The sequence below is a fragment of the Tupaia chinensis genome, unplaced genomic scaffold (assembly GCF_000334495.1).
Source record: "Tupaia chinensis unplaced genomic scaffold, TupChi_1.0 Scaffold144105_1, whole genome shotgun sequence".
Classification (NCBI taxonomy): Eukaryota; Metazoa; Chordata; class Mammalia; order Scandentia; family Tupaiidae; genus Tupaia; species Tupaia belangeri.
The window spans coordinates 205,701-213,485 of NW_006203959.1; the positions used below are offsets into that span (position 1 = coordinate 205,701).

The 7,785-nt window shown below is 35.7% G+C and overlaps 1 pseudogene; it reads right to left on the reverse strand.

The window, feature by feature from the left end:
* Positions 1-6,249: 6,249 nt before the first annotated feature.
* On the reverse strand, positions 6,250-7,150 carry LOC102482234 (eukaryotic translation initiation factor 3 subunit E pseudogene; annotated as a pseudogene).
* Between the last annotated feature and the right edge of the window lie 635 nt (positions 7,151-7,785).

Below are 7,785 nucleotides of genomic sequence, written 5' to 3' on the forward strand. Positions count from 1 at the left end.
CCAATTAAAAGATGGGAAAATGAGCTGAACAAAAATCTCTCTAAGGAAGACATACAAACAGCCAAAAAGCATATGAGGAAATGCTCAACATCCCTCATCATAAGGGAGGTGCAGATATAAACCACAATCAGATACCACCTAACTCCTGTCAGAATGGCAAAGATTAAAAGTCTAAAAAATGAGAAGTGATGGCGAGGATGTGGTGAAAAGGGAACTCTTCTACACTGTTGGTCGAAATGTAAACTGGTTCAACCACTGTGGAGAATAATAAGGAGGTTCCTTAAAGATCTACAAATAGAACTATCATTTGACCCAGCCATCGTACTTCTGGGTAACTACCCAAAGGACAGCAGAAATCTTAGTCGCAGAAGCCCTTACACATCAATGTTTATTGCAGCATTATTCACGATTGGTAAGACATGGAACCAACCCAAATGTCCACATACTGATGAATGGATTGAAAAAGTGTGGTGCATATATTCTATGGAATACTACTCAGCCATAAAAAACAAGACCCTGGCATTTGATAGAAAGTAGTTGGATAAGGAGGATCTATTGCTGAGTGAAGCAAGCCAGGATATGAAAGAAAGATATTATATGTATCCACTCAATATATATATCCACACTTTATGATAGAGATAGAAATATTGGAGGGCATAAAATCAGTGAAAATAGTTCGCAATGATGAAGACAGTGTGGAACGGGGCAGGAGAAGAGAAGTGTATGGAGGATAGTAAGAGAACAAATAGAGAGGTATGACATTAGTGGGTCACAGAAATGGTTTTTTATCTGTTGATGATGACATGTGTAGTGTTCTCAACTGGACTGGTCTAAGAAGTATTTTACATTGGGTAAAGTCTTTTTACAAGCTAAATGATAAATAATGATTGAATGTTTAAAAAAATAATTGAAATAATAATCTGGGAAAAAATGAAAAGCTATTTGATGATGATGATAGAGATTTTAATGTCTTTGTATTGACTGGTATGCATGGTATTCCTTCTGGAAAAAGAAATGTAAAACTCTGTAAAGATAGATGTGATTCAATGTATTATAAACAAGATTATGATGAAAAAATTGAAATAAAAAAGTAAAGAGAAAACAAGCTGCCACTATCCAACCAACAAAGCCAAAATGAAATGCTATAGTGACAAATTGGCACAGACTTTAAAGTCAACTAGTATTGAATTTGAATTCAGCTCTGCCACTTACCAGGTGTGTGTACACAAGCAAGTTCTTTAATATCTCTGAACCTTCAGTGAATTTTTCCTCACCGTCTATCACCTGATTATTAAGTCAATGCCATATAGGTTTTTATGGGTTTTGTTTCTGCAATACTCCACTTCTAGTACCCATGGCTATGTTAGTCAGGTTAAGCTAGATAGACTGTTGTAATAAAATATATCAACATATCAGTATTATAACACACTAATGTTTATTTCTTTTTCATTATACATTTTTATCATAGATCTGAAGGGATATTTCATACACATTGAGCTCACTCAGGGACACAGAACGATGGATGTTATACCCTCTGGGCCTTCACCAGTTAAGCAGTGAGAAGGAGAAGGGGGTATATTCATCAGAATATTTCTTCATAGAAACAACCAATAGGAGATAAACAAAGGGACTGAAAATGATCAGGGGAAAGTGGTATTAAAGTACCAGTTTATTTTGTTGCAAAAATATTTCAAAATCCAAGCACAGTATGGATTTTCATAAAATGCCTTTTCCATGAACTTTTTGAAGACCTCCCTTATGTAAAGAAAGTTATTATAAGGGATTAATTCTTGTAATTATGGAGACTGAGAAGTCCTCAGATCTTTAACTGAAAAGCTGTCGACCCAGGAAAGCTGAAGGTATAGTTGCAGTCCAAGTTCAAAGGCCTGAGAACCAGAGAGCCAATGGTATAAATTCAAGTCAGAAATCCAGCAGACTTGAGACACAATAATAGGTGATTTTAATGTTCAAGTACAATGGCAGAAGACCAATGTCCCAACTCAAGCATTCAGGCAGGAATTCCCTTTAACTGTGCCTTTTTGTTCTATTCAGGTCTTCCATTGATTAGTTGAGACCCATTCACAATAAGAAGGGCAATCTGCTTTACTCAATCTACCAATTTAAATGTTAAACTCATTCAGAAATATATTAACAGAGTAGTATTCAACTGAATGTTGGGCACCCTGTACCCAATCATGTGACACAGAAAATTAACTATCACAGGGAGTAAACACCTGTGAAAAGAAAAGGAAGAAGAATGGTAGCAAGTCATTATACCATGGTGCACACCTGAAAAAGTCTCTTGCAATCCAGTAAGAAGCTATGAGGCAAATATTGCCTGTTAGAAGAGCCTATGTATGGTGGAAATAGTTAAACCCTTGTACAGCCACCTTGCTCATTCATTGCTTGAGGGTCACCCAGTAAAAAGCTGGACCATTTATATTATTGTACAATCAGTTGTTGGGTGGGGACCACTAGAGATCAGAACTTTAGCTGGAAAGCAAAGACAGATCCCAAAGAAGCTAATACTTGGAGCTTGTCAGCTAACCACATTCTTCTCACTTGCATGGAAAATTTCATTTGGAAAAAAGATTTGGTAAGTGCATCTCCATATGTGTCACAGCATTGTGATCTAAGCCACTGTCATTTTTCATTTGATAATTTCAGTCACTTCTTACCTAATTTCCCAATAATCACTCTTGTGTCTCACCTCCCACTCCTGAGTCAGTACAACAGCCAGAGAAATTCTACAAAAATGTAAGTTAAATTCCCTACTCTGCTCAAGATTCTCAAATGGTTCTCCTCCTTGCTCATGTACAAGTTACTTCTATGACCTTCAAGGACTTATGTGATCAATACTATATTTCCTATTATGGTATCATAATATATACATATTTTGATTTTAATCTATGGTTCCTGGCATATAAGTATTTGACCTTTTGCTCTTGATTCCTGAAGTAGCTTTAGAGAGATAAAAGTGAAAGACAATCCCTCTTTTCACCTACTCCAAGGTTAGTCACAGAAACTTCAATCTTCTCCTACCATTAAGACCCTCACTCAAGAATGGTTCTACCCCTACCCAAAGAAGAAAGGAATGCTGCACAGAGAGAACAGAAATTCAGATAGACATATCTTGCTGAGTTTTCCCATCTAGTTTAGTAACATCTCATGACTATGCAATGAAGTCTCTGTATAGACCCAAAACGACAGGGTTAAGAGAGCTTATAGATAACTGAGCATGTGGAAGTCTCAAGAGGATTGTGCACCCAGGCAAGTAATAGAAAATCCATACCTCTTCCACATGTTTTGACCAATGTGTCTCTTCATTTGTATCATTTTAAGCAGTCTTTTATAATAACCTGGTAACCATAAGTAGCCATTTTCTTAAGTCATGTGACCTGCTCTATGCTATCAATCTAACCAGAGCAGGTGAAGGAGTCATAGGAACCCAGATTTGTATCTGCTAAGACAGATCCACAGGTATAACCACCTAAGGCTTGTGACTGCCATCTGATGTAGTGTGGAACAGGCTTGGGATCCTTCAGTCCATGGGATATGATGCTACCTCTAGGTAGACTTTAATTGAATTATTGCAGATAGAGGATTCTCCGCTGGTGTCCACTGAAGAACTACTTGCTTGCTTGCTGGTGGGGAGAAGTTCCTATGCATTTGGGGTCATAGAAGTGATCTGTGTTGAAAGAGAAGAGTAGAGAAAAACTATTTTTTTCTGACACATCTATTTTTCTACAGGTCTCTGCTCATATATGAACTTTTTAGAGAAACCATTGTATAAAAAATAGCACCCACTAGAATTCTCTATCACCGCACCGTGCTTTGTTTTACACTAAATCTTATCAATACTGAACCTCATTTGTATTTATTAATGTATAAATATACACAGATGAAAACATATATATGAGAATGTAAGATCCTTGAAAATAAACATTGTCAATTTTTTTTTCTTCTAGTTTCTAGGATTATTCATGGTATCTAGGAGTTGCTCAGTAAGTATTTCCTGAAGGACTTGTCCATTTACAGTGCTTCCTTACCATACTAAAATGTAATTTCCATGAAGGACAAGGCATGGTGAGTTTTAACTGTGGATCCTAGTTCTCAGAACAGAGCCTTGCATGTAGTTGTCACTCAAGGATTATTTGTATAATACAGAGAAGAAGAATATTTGGTATGTATAAGGTACTAGGCCTCCTAATAGATGTTGGGTTATAGTAATTAGCAAGGAAACCGGTGTCTACCCTTAAATATTAAATGATAAAGAGTAACACAAACATAATTACACATTGTATTAAGTATATATAATGAAAGAAATCTGTAGCATTTCTATATATAAACAACAGACAGACTGAGATAGAACTAAAAAGTTATTCCATTTACCATAGCCACAAAGAGTATAAGATACTTAGGAATAAATCTAACCAAAGAAGTTAAAGACTTCCACAAGGAAAACTATGAGAAGCTAAAAAAAAAAAATTGAAAATGACACACAAAAAAAATAGAAGAACATCCCATGTTCTTGGATTGGAAGAATTTATATAATCAAAATGGCAAATCTATGCAAATTAATCTACATATTTAATGCAAACCCAGTCAAAGTATCAGACACATTCTTCGCAGATTTAGAAAAGACTATCTTACAATTTGTCTGGAATCATAAAAGATCCTGTATTGCCAAAGCAATCCTGCACAAGAAGAGTGGAGTGGGTGACATCTCACTCCCTTACCCAAAAATATACTACAAAGCTGTGGTAATCAAAACAGCTTGGTACAGGCACAGAAACGGACAGATGGATCAATGAAACAGAATAGAGTCCCCAGAAATAAATTCCCAAATATACAGTCAACTGATTTTTTACAGTTGATACAGTGGGAAAAGGGAAACAAAACTGAATTTCCACCTGCATAAAGATGAATCTGATCTCCTACTTCTCACCTTTGACAAAAATCAACTCAAGGTGTCAAAAAGATCTAAACCTAGGACCTCATACTATAAAACTGCTCCTGGAAAACACTGGAGAAACTCTGGGAGACATTGGAGTAGGCAAAGACTTCTTAAATAAGACCCCAAAGGCACAGTTAATAATCCCCAAAATAGACAAGTGGGATTACATCAGACTGAGAAGTTTCTGCATGGCAAAAGACACAGTAATTAGTGTGAAGTGACAGCCCTTTGAATGGGAAAAGATTTTTGTAAACTATGCATCAGATAAGCGGCTGATAGCCAGAATACACAAGGAACTCAAGCAGCTGTTCCAAAAAAAGATGATCAATCCTATTAAAAGATGGGAGAATGAGTTAAAAAAAAAAAGCACTGTCTAAGGATGACATACAAATAGCCCAAAGGCATATAAAAAATGTTCAACATCCCTCATTGTAAGGAAAATGCAGATCAAAACAACAATGAGATACCACTTAACCCCAGTTAGAATGACTAAGATTAAAACAAAACAAAACAAAACAAAATAAAACAAAACAAAACAAAAACCAAAAAATGTTAAGTGCTGGTGGGGGTTTGGTGAAAGGGGAACTCTCTTACACTGCTGGTGGGAATGTAAATTGGTCCAGCCACTGTGGAGAACAATTTGGAAATTCCTCAAAAGTCTACAAATAGAACTACCATATGTTCCCACTCCTTGGTATCTACCCAAAGGACAGAAGAATTCTTAATTGGAAAAGTACTTGCATATCGATGTTTATTGTGGCAGTATTCACAATTGCTAAGACATGGAACCAATGTAAATGCTCACAGATGAATGGATTGGAAAACTGTGGCACATATACTATATGGAATATTATTCAGTCATAAAAAACACCAAGACCCTTGCTTTTGACAGTAAGTGGAAGAATATGGAAGATTTACTGCTGAGTGAAGCAAGCCAGGCTATGAAGGAGAAACATTGTATGTCTCCATTTAATATATACCAACTGTCTGCACTCTATGACTGAAACTGATTAACTAAAGAATATAGAAACCCAGTAAATGGATGTAAATACCAGATATAGTGTATGTAAAAGAGTAGAGTCTGAGGAAGGACATTTAAAAGAAAAATAGAGAGGCAAAGCATTAATGGGACAAAGAAATGTGGTATTACCTGTTGAATATAATCTTATAGTTTTATCAACTGGACTAGGGAGAAATGTTCACATGTTGAAATATTCACTTTGTAACCTAAATAATGTGATTGAATGTATAAAAGAAAGTGAAATTTAAAAAATGTAAAAAAAATTTAAAAAGTTAACATACAAGCATTCAATAAATTCTGTAATTGGATCTTTATATATGTAAGATTCCTGTTGAATAACTTTGTGTAAATCTTTTAGCACCTGCTGGCGTTTTTGGACATCTTTGTTTATTATGACTATCGTAGTCAAATAGCAGAGAACATGTAGAAAAATGGTCTGAATTGCACTGAGATATTATGGCTGGTAAAGGGAGAGATCAACAATATTATCATGGCCTTTAGGGTGGTTGAAGAAAACAGAGACCAGTGAATGAGCCGTTTGTTGTTGAAGAGACTGGAGTTGAGAACCTACAGAAGTATTATCTATGGTCTCTTTTAACCATGTAAGGTCTTCCATGGTTGCATCCCAATTCTGCATTAAGATTTCAGAGGCCAGTTTTCCCCCAGAGTGAACTTGAAGAATTTCTATCTGTTGTTGGAACCAAAACTCTCAGAAAGTAAAGATACTCTGCTGCTCCTGAATAATTTCCACATTTATATTGGAATTTTGCATACCTATAGAGTGTATCTAAATATTCCTGCCTAAAATAATGCTTTTCTGCCAGATAGTCAAACAGAATCTGACCATCCCTGGTTGAATGCATTTGCCTTGTAGTTTCTGGATTTTCAAACATCTTCACAGTTGGTTCTATTTCTGCCTAAAGCTGTTTCAGTCGTGCAACAACTGTGCTTCTTTTTTCTCTCAAAGCATGAAGAACATCATCAGAATAGAGGTTTTTGTATATATCCATAGCAAAATCTACTATTTTCGTATCACTAAGAAGGTCCAATTTCCCTTGTAATAATTCTTTTTCATTGTATATCTGCTTTACAGAGAGAAACTCAAAGAGCAGAAAGACAAGATGATGGTCCAAAAAGTAAGCAATGCAAGTATTCAAGTTGTACTCCACCATCTTGCCAAAGGTAAAGGCCTAAGGGCATAATTATGAGGAAAGGTCCCAGACAAATGATCAGTTCAATAATTGACCCAAGAGAGCATGATCATCTTCTGGACTTTCTTAATTGGCCAGGCCTTATAATCACAGTTCTATTCTGGAAGGAAGTGATCATTAGGTTTCTGGAGTCATACACCCTGGGGTCTATGTGCTCACAGTCAGCAGTTTATATTCTGCAAAAATCTTAAGAATTTAAATTAAAATCTTATTTTTCTTTTTAAGTGGGAGTTTTGGGAATCATGATCTTCATTCATGGCCAATGTTACTTAAAAAACCATAAACAACATATGAAGTCTTACCCCTTACTTTGCTTTTGGCCATTGAAGTTTGTATTAACCTTGTTTTCCAAGCCCCTTAGACTCTTTACTCTTAGTTCTGCCCTTATGAATTTTCATTTTGGGGGATTTAAATTTTTTCCTAAACAGAAAGGTAAACTTTGGCCCTTTTTGAGAGTCCCTGCTTGGTTTCAGAACTATGTTAAACACTTTACATGGAATTTATTAAGTCTCAAAAAATTCTGTGAGGTTTTTGTTTTTTTTGTTTTTTTTTTGTTTTTTTTTTAGTCTTCACATTATTGATGAATCTGAAGCCCC